The sequence below is a fragment of the Canis lupus genome, chromosome 12 (assembly GCF_003254725.2).
Source record: "Canis lupus dingo isolate Sandy chromosome 12, ASM325472v2, whole genome shotgun sequence".
Classification (NCBI taxonomy): domain Eukaryota; kingdom Metazoa; phylum Chordata; class Mammalia; order Carnivora; family Canidae; genus Canis; species Canis lupus.
The window spans coordinates 39,296,897-39,317,751 of NC_064254.1; the positions used below are offsets into that span (position 1 = coordinate 39,296,897).

The 20,855-nt window shown below is 36.1% G+C and overlaps 1 pseudogene; it reads right to left on the reverse strand.

The window, feature by feature from the left end:
* Positions 1-19,218: 19,218 nt before the first annotated feature.
* Positions 19,219-20,265, reverse strand: LOC112658334 (prostaglandin E synthase 3-like; annotated as a pseudogene).
* Positions 20,266-20,855: the final 590 nt, after the last annotated feature.

The following is a 20,855-nucleotide window of genomic DNA, read 5'->3' on the forward strand; positions in this document are numbered from 1 at the left end:
AGAGCAATACCTGAGATACATTAAGTGCTCAAAAGATAGGAGCGATTGTTATTTTTGAAATGAATTTGTTCTATGATGTTGAGAGCTATTATCTTAAGCAACATAAAGTGTAGTGGGTAAGAGTTTGAGGTTGAAGTCAGACAGTCCTGGTTCCAACTCCTTGCTCCATCTCTTACTAGTTTTGTGACCAAGTCAAATTACTAAGCTTCCTTAAAGCTCCATTTCTATACCTGTAAAATGATGATAAAAAGAATTTACTTCACCAAATTGTTCTAGAAACTCAATTAAAGAATCCCTATAGATGTATAGTAGAGGAGATAAGATTTACTAAGTGTTCAATAAATATTAGTTATTGAAGCTTTTATTGGCAAGACTCTGCTGATGGTAACACCCGGTCCTGCCTCTGACTCCTAAATAGACTGTCTAAAACTCTTGTTCAGCCAGTATCTCTTCTGTGAGCATCTGAGGGAGGGCTATCTTCAACCATCTACTATGTTATTCATAACTGGAATTCAGCAGAGTTAATCAATTCTTTCTTTCTTTCTTTCTTTCTTTCTTTCTTTCTTTCTTTCTTTCTTTCTTCCTTTCTTTTTCTTTCTTTCTTTCTTTCTTCTTTCTTTCTTCTTTCTTCTTTCTTTCTTCTTTCTTTCTTTCTTTCTTTCTTTCTTTCTTTCTTTCTTCTTTCTTTCTTCCTTTCTTTCTTTCTTTCTTTCTTGCTTTCTTGCTTTCTTGCTTTCTTGCTTTCTTGCTTTCTTGCTTTCTAGCTTTCTTTCAGGATTTTATTTATTTATTTGAGAGAGAGGGACAGAATGAGAGAGAGCATGCAAGAGTTGGGTGAGGAGCAGAGGGAGAGGGAGAAGCAGACTTCCCACTGAGCAGGGAGCCCCATGCAGGGCTTGACCCCAGGACCCCATGATCATGACCTGAGCCAAAGGCAGACACCACCCAGGTTACCACTCTTCACCTGTTTCTAATGTTCTCGGTCAGTTCCTCTGCTATTTATATCCCATAAACATTTATTCAGTCCTATTTTAACATATGGATCCCACTCCCTATTTTCTACTGACATTGAAACCCTTAGTCTCTTTGTATAATCAGAACCTATTGTTACTGACAGAATCCAAGTCATCCATAATGAAGCACTCACTAAAGACTAGGCAATATATGTACATGATCTCTGACCCTCACAAAGTCCTGAAAAGCAAATATCTCCAGTCTTACTTTACAGATATACAAACTGAAACTTGGAAGAAAGAGAAAAGATGAAGTATAAAATCAGGTCATGATCAATGTACCAGAATATCACTAAAAAAAAATCTAAATAATCAATCAGGACTCTTAAAAGTTGTACCATATATTCATGACTCAGCCAGATCTCCAGTCTATTTCTCCTATATCTGTCCTCAGACTTATCTATAAAATGTTAGCACATGCTGATTCCTGTCATGATACCAGGCCCAATAATAATTGTGTACCATGTTAAAAGAGCCTAAAACTTTGAAGTAAGCAAAGGATACAATTAAAGGAGTTTTATTTTCACTAGAAGATGATGCTTGTCTTCACAGAAGATTTATAATGGGGACATTCTCAAATAATGCAACTCATTGCAGCAAGTTTGAGGACAGTGTATGGTCGCATTACATTAAGTCACATCTCTGATTTCTTTAGTAAGAGTTTTATAGTTATCTGGATATAGATCCTGGACGTATCATCTTAGATTTTTACCTAATTATTTCATTTTTTGGTGCTAATGTAAATGGTATTGTTTTTAATTTCAAATTCTACTTGTTCACTGCTGGCAGATAGGAAAGCAATTGAGTTTATATAAACAAATTTAGTATTCTGTGACTTTTAATAATGGATTGTTAGTTCCAGGAAGGTTTTTGCATGTGTGTGTGTGTGTTGATTCTTTCTGATTGTCTACATAAATAATCATGTCATTTGTGAGAAAAGATAGTTTTATTTCTTCCTTTCCAATCTGTATGCCTTTTATTTCCTTGTTTTGTCTTATTGTACTAGCTTAGATTCCTAGCTAGATGTTTAAAAGGCATGGTGAAATGGAGCATTCTTGCCTTATTTGTGATTGGGAGGGGATAGTATCCAGTTCCTCATCATTAGGTATGATGTTAGCTATAGATATTTTGTCAATATTCTTTATGAACTTGAGGAAGATCCCTCCTATTCCTAGTGTGCTGAAAGATTTTATCTTAAATGTATGCCAGATTTTGCCAAGTGCATTTTCTGTCAGCTAATGTGATCATTGATTTTTCTTCTTTATTCTTTGATGTGGTGGACTTTATTGAGTTTTGAATGCTGAATCAGACTTGCCTAGCTGGAATAAATCTCAGTTGGTTGTAGTGTATAACTCTTTTTATTTTATTTTTTGTACTCAATTTTGCTAAATTTTGTTAAGAACTTTTATAACTATACTCATCAGAGATATTGGTCTGTAGTTTTCCTTTCTCGTTATTTATTTATTTACCTAGTTTTGATATTAGGGTAATGCTAGCCTCATATAATGAGTTAGCAAGTGCTCCCTGTCTGTATTTTCTGGGAAAGATTCTGGGAAAGATTTAAAAAACTGGTATTGTTTCTTTCATAAATGTTTGGCAGAATTAACCATTTAGACGATATGATCTTGCTGCATTCTACCTAAGAAGCCTTTTAATTATTGGTTTAATTTCTTTAATCAATATCGACATATTCAGATTATCTCTTCCTCCTCGTGAGTTTTTTCAGTTTTTAAAAAATTATTATTATTAAAGTATAATTGATATACAATATTATATTAGTTTCAAGTATACAATATATTGATTTGACAATCCTATATAATGCTCACTGCAATAAGTGTAGTCATTGTCACCATACAAAGTTATTAAGATATTATTGAACATATTTTCTTTTCTTTTTTAAAAAAGATTTCATTTATTTATTCATGAAAGACACACAGAGAGAGGCAGAGACATAGGCAGAGGGAGAAGCAGGCTCCCTGTGGGGAGCCTGATTTGGGACTTGATCCCAGGACCTTGGGATCATGACCTGAGCCAAAGGTAGAATGGTCAACCACTGAGCCACCCAGGTGCCCTCAAGTTTCTCTGCTGTACTTTTCATCTCCATATCTTATTCATTCATATTCAAAATATGTTTATACCTCTTAAACTCCTTTATCCATTTTGCCCATGGCCCCACTGATGTCCTCTTTGGCAACCACCAGTTTGTTCTATTTTAAGAGTCTAGGGGCTGGGGGATGCTTTTCGTGTTTGTTCATTTGTTTTGTTGTTAGATTCCACATATAAGTAATATAGTGTGATATTTGTTTTTCTCTATTTGAATTACTCCATTTAGCATAAATAGAACAGAACTAGAACAAACAATCCTAAGTTTTGTATGGAACCACCAAAGACCTCAAATAGCCAAAGTTATCTTGAGAAGAACGAAGCTGGAAGTATCACAGTCCCAGATTTCAAGATACACTACAAAGCTGTAGTAATCAATACAGCATGGTGCTGGCACAAAAACAGACAATTTGATCAAGAGAACAAGCACAGAGTCCAGAAATAAACCCACGCTTATGTGGTCATTGTCTCTTTATATATATACACATAACCACATTTATATGGTCTTATCTTGAAAGAGATAGATAGATAGATATAAGTGTGGATATCTATATATCTATATCTATATCTATATCTATATCTATATCTATATCTATCTATATCTATATCTATATCTATTTCTTATTCTTTCCTTAGTTGTATTAAGTACTGATGAGCCCAATAAGGCATTTTTGCCTCTGTGTTCCTATATCTAGAATTTCTTTTTTATTCTTTCTTTGAATTTCTTTCTCTCAGCCTTTTGCATGAACCCAGCTGTTCTTGCATGTTATCTACTTTTTCCATTAATATATTTCCATTCTTAACATATTAATCATAATTACTTTAAATTCCCTAACTGATAATTCCAAATTTGTGTCATATAGGAGTCTGTTTCTGATGTTTGCTTTGTCTATTCACACTATGTTTTTTTCATTTCATTTTAGGATATGAATTAGTCATAGTTCTCCAAAATAAACAGAATCAATAGGATGTTCTTTCTTTCTTTCTTCTTTCTCTTTCTTTTTTTCACCTGTCATCTCTCCTTTTATTTATTATAAGGAATTATAAGGATTTGACTCAGATGATTCTGGAGACTGACCATTTTCAAAACTGCAGTCAGCAAGCTGGAGACATGGAAAGGCTGATGATATAATTCTAGTTCCAGTCCAAAAGCCTGCGAACCAACAGCTGATGGTGTACAGTCCAAAAGCCAGTAATCTCAACACCTAGGAAGAGGTTGAGTCTAAAAGCAGGAAGAGACTGATATCCTAGCTCTGAGGCAGTCAAGCAGAAGGAATTCTCCCTTACTTGACTCAGCCTTTTTGTTCTAGTCAGGCCTTCAGTTGATAGATTGAATCCTGTTCACCATAGGGAAGGCAATCTGCCTTACACAGCTTATTGATTCAAATGTTAATTTCATCCAAAATGCCCTTACCAACATACCAGGAATAATGATTTGCTAAATATCTGACTACCCCCTGGCCCAGTCTAATTGATACATAAAACTAAGCATCACAGCACACTTTGTAATTTTTTTGCTAAAGCTGGAAATCATGTATTAAATAATAGGAATTGAAATAAACAGGATTGTAGTATCAGATTTTAATTTTACTAAGAGTTGCATTATGTTTAATGTTTATTGTAGCTACAACTGATGTGCAGAACAAAGACAAAAGAAAATGTTGAAAAAATTAAATTTCCTTACAACTTGCAGCCCATTGACAAATACTTAAGCTGATTATGACATTCCTCCAGGAACTCCCAACTGTCTTAATGATAACATTTTGCTAAAGGCAAAAAGCAACCTTAGCTTAACAATAGCCAGACTTTCAGGCTCCTGTAAATCTTCTTTAACATGAAAATCCTTTTGGAAACTTGTTTTATCTCTGCTTCCCCCAATTTAAATTATATAATCAATAAGCTCTTTCTATGCAAGCCTCCTGTCCGTGTGCTTAAATAAAACCACCATAAACATCTCATGAATTTTTTCTGGACCATTCGCTCTCAGACCCCAACATCAAATCCCATCATTCTGGTGCTCAGTGTGGGGACTGAGTATTCTCATCTGGACTCTGAGCCTTGATGTAAACTTCCTCTTCCTTTAGTTTTATTTCAGAGACTTTTCAAGAGTATCGTCTGATTGAAACACTTCCATGTGCTCAGGCTGCAATACTCCAGTCCATGACTACTCTATGGGAGAGAATAAAAAGCCTGCCTTTTGCCTGAAAGCTATTACCATGGCTAGAATGGTAGTAAGACCCAGAAACTTGATGCTCTCTCTTTTTTCCTACTCTTATACAAAGTTATCTTTCTTGGGCACAGGACAGCCACTAAGTCACTAGAACAGCTCTCAATCTTGATTCTTGTGTAGGATTTCCTCCTCATTGGTCTAATGTGATCTCTTTCACATCTCTGGTCTAGCCACTTCTGGCCATGAGACCCCCACTTGGAGCTGGCTGAAATCATACCAGTATGAATTAAAACTACTGGGAACCAGTTTCCTAGGGAAATTGACTGTAAGGATTACATGTGTTGGAATATGCCTTAGATTATGATGGATTTCTATCTTTACTGCTTTCCATCAAAGTCCCCTACTAACTACCTAAATTACAAAATTGGGTAATTTCCCCTTGCAAAACTTTTATTGTCTTTTCCATGGGTTAAAAACTGTGGATTCTTCAAGGCACAGCATAGCAAGGTACTTTGGTCCATTCACCAACACCTATTTGAAGTCTAGAACACAATGGGAAAGCAGTTTGGTAGGAAGCATGCTGGCTTCCCTCTTACAGGGTAGGGTGGTGATCATAGCAATTTCATTCAAGGGATGCCTCTGGCTGTTTTGACATTGGGAACCTCTGACATATCCTGCATAGGATGCCACCAGGGAGTCTGGGCGATTTTCTTGGTAATGGACCTTCTAGGCTTCTTCCTCAGTTCTCAGGGACTCTCCCTTAGGATGCCTGTTAACCCACTGGAAACAATTTGGGTTTTAAAGATTAAAAACAAAACAAAACAAAACAAAAGGAAAATTGATCTTTTTCTATAACACTGCATAGGCTCAGTACTCCTTAGGAGATAAGGAAAAATGATCTATAAATAGGACATCAAGCTTATATATGATTTATCAGTTAGATCTCTTCTGTAGGAAACAGGGCAAATGGACAGAGATACCCTAGGTCCAGGCCTTCATGGCTCTAAATGAGGACCCTAACCTACACGCCTCTTGCAGAATGTGTTTGGCCACTAATCAGGCTAGTAACTCCCCTCCTGATATATTGGATGAATATCTAAATAGGCTTCCTCCTAGCTAATCCAGGTTGCTGGAGGAAACACAGACCATCCCTAAGGAAGGGGATACTGACTCTCTCACTGTTCTTCCTAATAGATCCAGGTTACTCTTGTAATGTGGAGATCTCCCACTTATTCATTTCCTATGATAATTGAAACTAATTAATTGTCTCTCGTTAGTCTTGGAAAGGGGATTTTAAGGAATATTCCCAAGCAGCTGACAAAACTCCTTTTGTTTCAGTTAAGTTCCCTATCTTCTCTAACCTGACATGGACTGCCTTTTTCCACTTGATAGAAGAAACATGGGTCTGCTCATCTATCCTAGCTGACAAGTTTTAGGACTAGGACTCCTCTTTCTCTGCCCTCTGGTTTTATATCTGCCTTTTAGTCTTGTCAGCACCTCCCCTCTTCTGCCTTCCCCACCCCCTCCTGTTTCTGTACCACCTTGGGTAGGACCTACATAACTAGCTCTTACTCCATCATGGGTGCCTCCATCACCATTGGTTCCTCCTCGCTATCAAGGAGTAAAGAGCTAACCGTTGGACTTACAATGCTCACTTCAGGTTTCCCCACCAGTGCCCCAGGTAAAAATTGACAGTGGGAAATAAATTGATTGATTTTTAGGTGGACCCAACTGGAACATATTCGGTATTTTAACTAATTTAAGTCTGTTGGTTTAATTGAACAGGTCTTTGTAGTTATCAGCATTTTATATAATACTTTTATTCCACCACGGTTTACTAAAGGTCAAATAAACTTGATTTTCTGTTGCAGTTTGTCAGCAAAAAAATGTCTTAAAATGATGGTTAACTTTATCTGTCTCAGAGTTTTCATGGGTAATTGTTAAGATAATTTCAAAGCCTTTAGTAAACTGAAACTTTAAAGTTTTGCTTGGATGAAATTGAGTTCATTGGACATCTAAGTCTTTTCCAAATGAGATAAAATACTAAAGCATTGATTACTAAATATAAGCTTTATCAGCTTTTGACTTCTTATTGCAGAGAAACTAAGGATATTTGAGTCTGTTGGAAAACATGCTTTATGCTTAATTGATTCATAAATTTGCCATTTAAAGAATTCTGATGTAACAATTCACAGTTGGTTACTACTTAGTTTTCACTGGAGTCTCAAGTTTCTAAGAGTTAAAATTCTGCTAAATATAAATAAGACTGATGAAAATAGGGAAATCTTTGAAAAGAAATTTTATATGCCTTGAGGTTGGACTAAACTTGAAATGAATGGATTTTAAAAATACACTGGTACAAGATTGAAATTCTGCTTTGTCTCTATTAAAATCAAAGTTTTCTTGGACCTTGATGTGCTCTTGATAAGAAAATGTAAACAAGGGTTTTTTATCCTGTCTTTTCTTTATCTGCCCAGAAAAACTAGTTTCTATGTTTTGTCTTTATCAGGTCCTTGATTATCTGTAATCTTATTTAAGCATGTGTTTTACAACTTTGAGGATTTTAACAAACTTTCCTGAAATTTGAATTGTAAATGAAGTCTCTAATTAGGCCTTTTTATTTGGTATGTTAAGTTACTCCACAAGCACTGTTAAACAAATGATAAGCCTTGGGTTATGCTGTTTGAGTAAATTCTAAAACTATTCTAGAAGTTATATGCAATTTCTGAAAGTTTTAATATGTTTAGGTAAAGGCCATCACTTAATATTGTGATTATTGAAGTGTTATGTATCACAGAAAAAACTGAATTTCCTTGTCAGCTATACTATAATGAATTCTCATCAGATCTTTAACAATGTTCATTTTTGAGTCTTTTGTCATTTGTAGTTATTATTCTTATTCTCTTGTGAAATGTGTTTCATCTTCAAGGCGATTTATAAAAAGAGCATTTGACAAATACAGGAATTGATATCTTCAAGATCATAAAACTAAAATGTGTAAGAATTTCTAGAAGTAAAAAGGCTGCATTGAAACTGAGTAAGAATTGGTAACATGGGACTAAATAAATTGCAGAATATTTTTATAGTTTTTATGACTCTTGTTTGAAATATTGCTAGTTCTCTAATATTTGCTTTTCCCGATTAAAGGAACTTTCTCTTAAAATAACTATGATTTACAGAAATGAGATAAAGTATTTGTGAACAAATTGAAGCATTTAACTTTTGTCTCTAACCTGAACTCCCTGAAATTCAGGAAAGTCTTAATGAGTATGCTTTCTATCATGGTAATTACAATTATTTGCGTAAGTTCAATAAGAATTTGTTCCCCTTGTAACAGGATATCATTGGAAACATTGATTATTTTACCAAGGCTTTGACTGGAATGTCGTACATGAGAGACATGCATGAACTCAGATATGATCAGACAGCTTTAAGGAACTAAGGTTGACTTTATGGAGCCAATAGAGCCCCTTAGAAATGTTGGCCTGGTACTTTGCTTACAGAGTTCCCAGCAGCCTTACCAGGTGAGTAAAGAATGCCATCCTGGCAGGTGCAGGAACCTTGAGATATTTTGGTGACTTTGAGAAGAGGAATTCACCCAAGTCTATAGGTATTACAGTCATGTCTGATAGCAAGTGTTTGCCTTTGGCTTCTGGCCTAGAGAGGCTACTAAAAGTTCAATCTAGAGATTCCTTATAAAAATTTCCAGCAAAGCAGATTTTACAAGGTCTATATAATCAATCACTGGTTTTACTGAGCTTATTTAAATAACTAGGTCAAGTTTATTAAAACTGGACTTGTTTTACACATGAATTAGTCTTGGGACACCTGGGTGGCTCAGTGGTTGAGTGTCTGCCTTCTGCTCTGGGCATGATCTGGGAATCTGGGATCCAGTCCCATATTAGGCTCCTTGCAGGAAACCTGCATCTCCCTCTGCCTGTGTCTCTCATGAATAAGTAAATAAAATCTTTAAAAAACAAACGAATTAGTCTTGGTTTGGCTATCTTTGAATAAAAATGAGGGTGATTATAGAGAGAAAATGTTTCAATAACATCTTGGTATTAAATTTTAACATGATTTCCTGAATTCTTCTGGTTTCCATAACTTATCTAGCTGTCACTCTTGAAACTAAGGTTTCCAATCTTCTTCCATTCTCTTGACTTAAAGTCATTGCAAACTAAAACTACCCTTATGCCAGGACCTGTCCATCATACTTATATAGAACTGTTCAGAATTTATTGATGTTGTTTCTTCTAAATGCAGATCAGACTTAAAAGATTTTCCTCTTGATAATGATGATGACAGTTGGGTTTTCCCCATTTGCCAGTGATTCCTCAAAATTGAGATATTGTTAAGGCTAGACATCAAACACGGAGGGCTTCTTGATGTTTCATCCCTTAGCCACATTTGTTCCAGGAGCTGCCTCTATTGATGTAAAATTGCAAATTAGGGGCTTTAGCCAAGCATACAATGGCCACCTTTAACCAAGACCAATATGCAGTCACCCACAAATTCAAAAGATGGCCCTCCAAAACTAAATGGCCCTTGATACCCTGGCTGTGGCTCAAGGAAGAAACTGTGCTTTATTTAAAAAGTATTATGTATATATGTATATACTCCAGATTACCACAAAATATGACAGGGTTACTAGAAGACATGAATACTCAAATAGGCACTTTAAATGATCCCTCTGTCTCCTTTACTGATCGGTTAAACTCCTGGATTGGAAGGAGTTAACTACCAAAGGACTCTTTTGGTCTTCTCTTTCTTCTTGTTATTCTAATTTATATTATATTAATTATATATATTAGAGTAATATATTTATAAAATAATATATTTATTTTATATTAGATATATTTCTAACGATCAATGTTGATCCATAGGTAGGGACTTCTCTACATTCTTATTCAACAGGAAGAAGTTACAAAAGATAAGACCTTACACTGTCAATCTTAAAGATTTAAAAGTCAAAAATGTGGAGAATAAAGGTAAAAGGAAATGTTGATAAAATTAAATTTCCTTACACCTTGCAGCCCATTGACAAATACTTGAAAGCAGCAGAGTAGAACATTCCTCTTAGGAACTCCCAACTGTCTTAATGTTAATGTTTTGCTAAAGGCAAGAAGCAACCTTAGCTTGATAATAGCCACATCTCCAGGATCCTGTAAGTCTTCTTCAACATGAAAATCCTTTTGGAAACTTCCTTTATCTCTGCCCATCTATTCTCCCACCCTAACTTAAATGTATACAATGGATAGGTCCTCACAATACCAGTGCAGCTCTTTCTGCCCACAGGTCCTATCCCCATACTTTAATAAAACCGCCTTTTTTGGGTAGCCTGGAAGGCTCAGCGGTTTTAGTGCCACCTTCAGCCTAGGGCGTAGGCTCCCTGCATGGACCTGCATGGAGCCTGCTTCTCCCTCTGCCTGTGTTTCTGCCCCTCTCTCTCTCTCTCTCTCTCATGAATAAATAAATAAAATCTTAAACAAACAAACAAAACCCAAAACAAATAAAGGCCCACCTGTTTTTTGCACCAAGAATGTCTCAAGAATTCTTTCTTGACTGTTTGCTCCTAGACCCTGACATCAAATCACATCATAAGCACCATAGGTTCCACTGAGCAACAGTGTCCTTATTTTTTTCTACCTTTCTGTCTTTGGGTGTCTCCAAGAACCCCTTAAATTGAATCTGTCTTTTAAAGCTCTTTTAGCTATAATCCACTGTTATTCTGAAGTCCTGTTGATATGGTGGTAAGACATTAGGTAAAGGAAGGGGAAGTGTTCTATAATCTTCTGAATTAAATCTAAGTCTTTTAGTGGGCCTATGTTCCTGGGATGTGACTTTCATATATATTTCTTATTTTTTCTCTCTCTCTTTCTTTAGAGAAGACAGGAAGGTCAAAGCTGGATTTAGCTAGTTGCCTTTTCCCCAGGTAGATATGGTTCTGGTAAAGTTGCTTCCCTTGGGAAGAAGTTCTTTTTCATGCTCTGAATATATTTCAGAATGCTTACCTTTCCCCTACTCCTGCCAGAAACATGAGGGGATTTGTCCCTGATCTTCACCATGAGAACCTAGCTGGATTCCTGGAGGTAAAACCCATAAAAGTGTGCAGGTCTCTTTATGATTGTAGCCCCCAGGAGTTTCCCACTCTTATGCTACTTAGTCCAGACTAAGCCTTCAACAGTTTGTCCAAATTATTTAAGTACTCCAATTGTTTTATGGCTATAATATCTTCTGCTCTAGGTAAGCAGATCTTAGTTGAGATTCTCTATATTAACCTTTCTCTCTGGATTTCAGGGCTTACTCTGGACTGCCTAATTCTCCAATCTGTCCAAGAAAAGTGGTTTATTTTCAGTTTTTCATGGGAGTAATGACTTTCAAGCTCTTTATACATTGAAGTTGAAAGTGAACTTCACAGCTTCTCTACCACTGATTGTTTGGATTACATTTAAAAGGAAACCTATAGCTTCCATGTTTTCTTCTAAATTCTCTCTATCCTGTGCCATAAGATTAATGATGAATTTGTTTTCAATATCTTTAATTCTTTGCATTTTATTAGTCTCTCCTTTGGTGGTGGTGGTGTATCCTGCAATTGTACATTTCAAAATATAATCAAACCATTTTTTACAAGCAGAAGTTACAGTTAAATATAAGCATTAAAGTATAGTTCATCATGTTTTGAAATTTAAGAACAGAAGTTTTTTTTTTTTAAAGATTTTATTTATTTATTCATGAGAGACAGGGTGGGGGTGGGCAGAGACATACACAGGCAGAGGGAGAAGCAGGCTCCTCGCAGGAAGCACAATGTAGGACTTGATCCCAGGACCCTGGGATCATGCCCTGAGCCAAAAGCAGATGCTCAACTGCTGAGCCACCCAGTCATCCCAAGAACAGAAATTAAAACATGAGGAATAAAACAAAATTCAGGCTGTCCTTACTTCTCATTCTATTACTCATCTAAATTTTATGGACTATTTAGCAGATAAATACTATTGACTGGTGACACAAGAAGCAATAAGCACTCATAGAAATAGATTAATAAATACTGATTTTTAAAAGCAATTCATCTATATAAACTCTTTATTGGTAGCAAATGATAAGGCTAAAGACTGTGTTGTTTTTATGCTATGGATCATTATGCAGATAATAAAATTCTAATTCTAAATTGTAAAAGAATGGGAATATGCAACTTTTATTTCTTCTCAGAGAGGTAATATTTTAATTTTTTATTTATCATTGTCCTTCTGAGTAATATATCCATATTCACTTCAGCAATGGAATTTTATAACTAACTTTTGTACAGGTATTACATTCATACAATTCAAAAATTATTAACATAGGGCATAAAATGTCTTCTCATCTTTATTTCTATTCTTTTGGCTTCTGTTCCTATGTATTCACTCTAATTAGTACAAATAAAAAATCCAATATTTGCTCACAGATTTGCTTAGATTTTGGCCAAAGAATTAAAAGATTCCATTCCCATTAACTAAAATGGGGAAGTAGTGCAGATTTGTGCAAAATGTTCAGAAATTCTACGTTGGATATTTATGTTTCAGATTTCTATATGATATCCAAGAAAACAGATTGCATAGGCAACTGGGCATGTTTATGGAGTCCGCTGTAGAAAATCAGGTTAGAGACATATTTTTGAGAGTTATCCTCAGTAATTAGATGGTAGTTAAAGTCATGAGACTAGATGAGATCACAGAGAGTGTCTTTGACAAAGAGAACCAAGCATTGAGCACAGGCACTATGACATTAAGCATGAGGATGTGGGGCAAGCTGTAGAGACTGAGATGGGAACAAGTACTAGGGAGAACATTAGGAGAGTGTGATTTCCTGGAAGCCAAGGGAAGAAATAACTTAAGGAGAAAGGAATGATCAGCTGGATGATTATTTGACTCAGCAATATTAAAGTCATTAGTGATCCTGACAAGAGATATTTCAGTGGAGAGAGGGAGGGAAAAGTCATGTTGGAGTAGGATCAAGAAAGAATGGAAGAAATAGAAACAGAGATATCAAATATGATAATTTTTGTTAAGATATTATTTTTATCTTCTAATCTTCAATCTATCAGTTCATTCTAGGTGATCCTCTAGCTTAATTAAAGTGATGAGTGAGCTGATGATGGCTACATAATCTTTACCTAGAATACTCTCTCTAGAAAAATTTCTGTACCTACAAGGTACTTTCATAACTAGCTTTCTGCCCAGGCTGTTTCCTCTCCTGGACTGTGTCCTTATGTCTTTTATGCAGCCCCTGTGTATCTTATGTCTCTTCTGCTGCCTCAGGAGACAGTATTTTCCAAGCTCTTAGCAATTGCCTCTCTTTGCTTTCAGGGATTACAGTATTACTTTCCCCACAGGAGATAATGTTTGTCCTCAATGGCTTATTTTTAGTCGTATCTGCATCATATCTAGAAATTCTTTGACATTGGTGGCATAATAATTCATTTCTTACATAATGTCTAAGACTGATGTAATTTCTCCACTAATTTTAATCATTTTTTTGTCTTTGTTGTTTAATTTGTAGGAGGAAGGCAAAGACATAATGATCATCTATGTTCATGCCATATTTCCTGTAAATTTGGTTCTATAAAATCATATTTCCATTACTAGATAACTGATCTTGGGCAAGTTAATAAACTTTTCTAGAACTCTGTTTCCTTATCCATAAAGTGAGTGATGACACAGACAGGGTTACTGTGAAAATTTAAATGCTTGGTACAAGTTAAACTCTCATTAAGTTTCTGACACTTTGAAAACACACAAGGATATTCAAGATATATGAGCATCACTGTTTGTTATTGGCAGTCCTAAGGGCATCTTTAAACACAGCGAGAAGACAGGTTGATTGAACATACATGCAAAGAAACATTTTTTTTCCTTATTTCAGAGAAGCATTGGGAGGAGGTACAAAGAGGTACATTTTATTGCCAAGATTTAAAAAAAAATAGTTCTGGAAAAATTTGCAGAATTTTTGGTATAAATAGGACACATTACATAATCATGTTATGAAGATTAAAAACATGATAGCAGAGGACCAGGAGGCATACTGCTCTTGGATTCTGTGATTAAAGGAAACATTTTTGTGTAGTCCTAAAATTAATTTAGAGTACTTTCAATGCCTTTAGGCATATGACAGAATAATGTAAGGTCACAAGCTTTAAAGATAGCAATCATCACTGAATCCAATTTCTTCACGCTGGCTACAATTTAGTTGTTTTTCCTTGAAGAACTGTTCTAATTCAGGGAATTAATAAGCAAAGCATAGTATTTAAATCTTCCTGCCTTACAAATTATATTGCAACTCTCCAGTGAATGTAGAATACTAGCAAGATTTATCTTTAATTAGAGAATCTTAGAAAAATAAAAACATAGTACATCTTGTTTTTAAATTTTAAACATTAAATGACCCCAAAAGCTCTGATTTCTGTTTTATTCAACATATTAATTCATTTTCTAACATCTTTAGGAAGACAATTTTGTTTTTAATGTCAACAATATGAAACAATTTTGAAACTGAAAGTAAAAATGTTTGTATTGCTGTATTTATAAATATTACTATATCATGGTTATGAGAATCTGATTTTTTTTCAAAATAATTTTACTTTTAAAAACAAAACAAAAAAACAAAATAATTTTACTTTTAAAGTTTCAAAATATTTACAAGTGAAAAAGTTAGGAAAAGGAAAAGTGGAGAAAAATGGAGATTCATTCTTTAATCTATTTAGCAAATATTTATGGAATGGCTATTCTCTGCAAGTTCCTAAACTATGGAAAAGGACTTACCATTTTATGGAAGAGCCAGTAAATGAACAGACAATAAAACAATTTTTAAAATGGCTGTCTCAGAGGTAGTTTTGGAAATAAGAAGTCTGAGACCCAGACAAGGGAAAGCAAATTAAATGTGGGTGCATAGTGATGGCTTTCCAGATCCTGTGCTGCATGTTAGATGTGAAGGATGTGGGAAGGGCATCATTACAGAGAGGAACAGCATTTGCAGAAACTCAAGATGTGAAGAAATTGGTGTAGTTGGAATAAAGAGTAAAAGGCAGGGAATGGCAAATTTAAAGCTATATAAGTAGAACCCTGATCAAGAAAAATGTCTTTTGAACAAATGCCATATGATTTTAATGCATATGTGGATTTAAGAAACAAAACAAACAAGCAAAGGAAGAAAAGAGAGAGAGAGAGAGAGAGACAAACAAGAAACAGACTCTGAACTGATAGAGAACAAACTGATGGTTACCAGAGGAGAGATGGGGGAGGGGGAGGATGGGTGAAATAGATCATGGGGATTAAGAAGAGCACTTGTCCTGATGAACACTGGGTGACATATGGAATTATTGACTCATCAGTATATTGTATCCCCAAAATTAATGTAACACTTAATATTATGTGCACTGGAATTAAAAACTTTAAAAGTAAAGAAAAATGTTTTTTATTGCAAGGAGTCTTGATTGAATCCTTGACAGGTAAAAGTTAACTTGTCAGTGTCTGATTACTGAAAGAGCTGCTTCTCTGACAGATAATGGCCATCCTAGAGCAAAACAGCCTGATAATGGCTGATAGGTCAAGATAAGAACCAGAGGTGATCATATAATTCAGCAACATAATGTCATTAATAACCTTGACAAGATTTAGAACAGATCCCATTAACCAAGTCAGAGAAGTAGACCAATGAACCTAGAAGAATCTCTAGGTTGTATTAAAGGCCTACCTATGGTTGATAACCATGAAAATAAAAACTATATAAAGATACACACTGTAGATGGAGATTTAAAAAATCATTGAGGATAATAATCTAAGTTCTTACTATTTTTTTAAAAAAGATTTTATTTGTTAGAGAGAGCCTGATCAGAGGGAGAGGCAGAGGGAGAGAGAGAAGCTGCTGAGCGGGGAGCCGTACATATGCTGCTGGGGCTCCATCTCAGGAGTCTAGGATCATGACCTGAGCCAAAGGTAGACACTTAGCCAACTGAGCCACCCAGGTGCCCCTCTGTTTTTTCACTATTACTTTTCTTTTTTTTTTTTTTAATTTTTTTTTTTTTTTTAATGATAGTCACAGAGAGAGAGAGAGGCAGAGACACAAGTAGAGGAAGAAGCAGGCTCCGTGCACCGGAAGCCCGATGTGGGATTCGATCCCGGGTCTCCAGGATCGCGCCCTGGGCCAAAGGCAGGCGCCAAACCGCTGCGCCACCCAGGGATCCCTCACTATTACTTTTCTTACTATTAAAAACTCTTTCCCAAAGGGGTTTAACTAGGGATTTCTGTAGACAAGGTCTAAACTGCATAGGCAGCTTCATCCTTAGAATTCAAGAGTAAGGTCACTTGTATGATACTGAAAGTAAACATCATCTTCAAAAAACATGTGTTTATCCATCTTCAAGGGTAAGTCACAGGAAGAATAGTTTGTGGAGGCTTTGTTGGTAACAGTGATGTGGTCATACTTGCTAGCTAGTGAATAATCTGTCTCTCAAAACTCAGCAAGTACATAATATAACTTAGGGAGTAATGAGTTGTAACATGTCTAAAAGGTTGGTGACAGAACACTAAGATGTCAGCTCAAATATATAAAATGTAGAGGTGAATGTACATTAAGTAGAAGTCTTCAAAGTAGTATTCATGCATGTTACAGGGTTTACAAAATGGTCAACAGATCCGTGAGAAGGTTAAACAAAGTGTTCTAAAATACACTTCTAAAAATACACATATGAGTTTGTATGCATACATATACACCTATACACATGTGAATATATATATATGTATACACACATATTTATTTTTATCTGGAAAAATATTAGCCTTTACTACCATTTAATGCAGAAATTTACACTGACTTCTTAATTGGTGCATGGACAAATGGCTGCCACCCTCTAGGAGAAGGCTGATATACCAATATATGAAGGTGCTGGCATAGGCATCCTTATCTCCTTCTCTTTCATCATATTGCACAGATTTTTCTTTACAAATAGAGTCATTCTAAGCAGACAGAGGACAAACAACTATTCAAAGATTAGGAAATACAAATGAGCAAATCTATTCAGGAAGGTATGAACTATCTAATGCTATAGGAATGTAGGGAAAATGCATATGAGTGAGGAGATGCAGTGGAGGTACAATTATAAATGTTGTGGTATTGATATTAAGGCATAATTTTTCCACCATTATATGTCTCTCCATTCAAGAAGCTAGTGGGCTCTGTGCTTAGTGTTTTGGGGGTGGGATATGGAAGAGAAGAAAACAGGACAAGCCCAGTAAGTCCTTTTAATTTTTAATTTCCAGGACTTATATGCATCAATTAGGGACAGGATTCCTTGTATAAACAATATATATTGAAGGAAGCCAAGGGGAGCAAGTAGGCTCCTATCTATGACCCCGTAAATAAAAAGATATCCCTTGAACTGTAGAGAGAACAGACAGCAGAGATACATAGAGGATGGAGAGGGAGGAAGGGGAAAAGTGAGACAAACATGAAGACAGAAAGAGAGAGGTATTAGTGCATCTTGTGAACAGGACAGCCTTTTGGCAGATCACACAGGATCTAGCAAGTCACCACAGAGAGGTGAGTGGTGTGTCTAGGAAGATGGAGCCCTGGACAATATCTCCAAATTACTGTGTTCCATCTGGCACAGAGTAGTTCATGTCACTGGACCTGGAATAGCCCAACTAACTGGGTGATATGTATTTCATTGTCAAACTATTGCAGCAAAGCCAAGGAGTACATTGTCCTTCCCTCAAGTCTTGCCTTGACACTGCATAAAACTCTAGTACTGTAACAAATCCCTGGGAGGTGAGTATGGGGAGTGGTGATGACCCTCAAAGGAACTGAGATGTTTCATCTACAATAATAAAATAGATATAGAAATTAAGTTGAATTATGGAAAATTAAGTTGATTTTGAGATTAGATATTTAATAGTAATTGCATTATTCTAATCGAGGAAGTAACTGATAACCATTATAGGAGTTTAAGTGCAGGAATTTAGTATCATGGTTCTTTTCTTTTTTTTTTCTTTCTTTCTTCCTTTTTCTTTTTCTCTTTCTTTCTTTCTTTCTTTCTTCTTTTTTTTTTTTTGTCTTACAACAGTGTATTAGAAAGAATGTAGACAGTTAAAAAAAAAAATCCCCACTGTCATGAACATAAATTGAGGCTTTTGGCCTGGGACAAGCTGAAACCAAAAAAGAAATTTAAAAAATCCAATAGTGTATCAACATTATTTTCACTTTTCTGCTATACTGACAGTGCAAATACAAATTTGGTCTAAATGTATAGACTCTTAAGCCTTTCTTCATCCTCCATCCTCAGAGATGTAAAAGTTTAAGGGTTAAACAGTACCAAACGTACAGGCTTCAAAATCATCCATGTTAGGGCATTTGCTAATTATGGCTAAGATACATCTGCAACACTGACAAATGATTACTTACAATAACATGAAGTAAATTTTTTGAGAAATAAAACATTAGTAGAGTAATCCTGGAGGATATACCAGAGGAACAAGTTACCAGTTAAGGTATCAAACAATTTGTTTGTGTCCATGTTCTAAAATCCAAAATTTAGTTATCTTTCTTCTAAGCCAAGAGCTTCCTATCATGTCAGTATCTATGTTATGAAGTAATGGAAACTGAGATGAAATGTTTTTATTTATCATAACTTCTGTATTATTTGCCTAGTACCTGAACAGCATCATGGAAGTCTGGGAAAAGTTCATGCATAAGGTTATTGCCTTAGCTGACTTAAAATTGCCCCCATTCAATGGTACTATCAACCTTTAGTGAAGCCCTTAAAAAAACAAACAGGTTGAAAAAGATTAGGAGAGGCAAATATAGCATCTGTCTTTAGAGCTATCAACTCAGGAATTCTCTCAATTATGAAATCTTGCAGAGAAGTTATTTTTCTTTTCCAAATTATGGTGATGACAATATTCCTTACTCCAGAGCTGGCATTTTTACATCATCTCTGTCTTGTGAACCATCATCTGCTCCATCTACTTCTGATAAATCTGCATCCTCATCACCACTCCTGTTGTTCATCATCTCAGAGGAATGATCAAAATTAGTATGTCTTCAACTGAATCATCTTCCCAGTCGTTCCAATTATTATTTTTTTAATTTTTATTTATTTATGATAGTCACAGAGAGAGAGAGAGAGAGAGGCAGAGACATAGGCAGAGGGAGAAGCAGGCTCCATGCACCGGGAGCCCGACGTGGGATTCAATCCCGGGTCTCCAGGATCGCGCCCTGGGCCAAAGGCAGGCGCTAAACAGTTGCGCCACCCAGGGGATCCCAGTCGTTCCAATTACTGAAGTCCACACTAAGTCAATAAAAGTTTTGCCCTTTCTTTTGTTAACCTTGATCATGACTGGCCAGATTAACCTTTTTGTAAACAACATAAAATCGATCTGTCTTAGGATGCCTGGATGGCTCAGCAGTTGAGCATTTGCCTTTAGCCCAGGGTGTGACCCTGGGATCCAGGATCGAGTTCCACATCGGGCCCATGGCAGGGAGCCTGCTTCTTCTGCCTGTGACTCTGCCTCTCTCTATCTGTGTCTCTCACGGATAAATAAATAAAATCTTTTAAAAAAACTGATCTGTCCTTTAATGCTTGGAATAATTCGGATCAATCCAGCGAAAAGGATCAATTTAATGTAAATGTTTAAAGTTATTACTTCCTCGAAAATAACTGAATATAAGTTTGGATTTTTCAAAATTTACATTAACATCCTACTGTCTTCAACACAAAATTTAATGAAGACGAAGTCCCTTCAATCATACCACTTTGAAGAAGCATGCTGCATGGTAAACCCAGCAGGGGTACAGGTGAATGGGTGGGGTAGGGTATCTCTGACTCCTCTGGCTTCCCTTAGGTGATAGCATCAACAGGCTTCCTGTGGGTCCCCAGGATGCGTTGTGGGGAGAGCACCAACTCTGGTCTTGGGAGAGGAGAAACATCTCAGCATCACAGTTCTCTATAGAAGATTATCATGGAGGAGATATGAGAAGTTAAAAATGGCAAAACATGCTTGTGGCAAAACATGCTTTTCACGGTGAGTGAAAAGATATATTCTTTATTGTACATTAACAAAATTGGGCCTTTACTCTAAAAATCATTTTCTCTTTGAGGTTGTATATAGTGTTCTAGGACTTGAGGCCAATAGCGTGAGAGTGAAGTGAATCAGCTGGCTGTGTATTTTTCTCCAAATGAAGCACTGGAGGGGCTGATTATACTGATTTGGGAAGGAAAAGGGGGAAAAATGAGTTGAGAATACTGGCAAGGATGTATTTTAATGATAAGCCATAGTACTTACTCAGTAAGAGGGAATTGTCAAAGAAAACTTGCACCACAGTTAAGCAAACAAGAATATCCTTAAAGACTTGCTACAGGAGAGAGATACTGAACTCTACTCCCCTGAACAAAAAGGTAGGAGGGAGGGGTGCCTCGGTGGCTCAGTCAGTTGAGTGTCTGCCTTTGTCTCAGGTCATGATCCCAGGGTCCTGGGATTGAGGAGCACCTTGGGCTCCCTTACTCAGGGAGGAGTCTGCTTCTCCCTCTCCCTTTGGCCCTC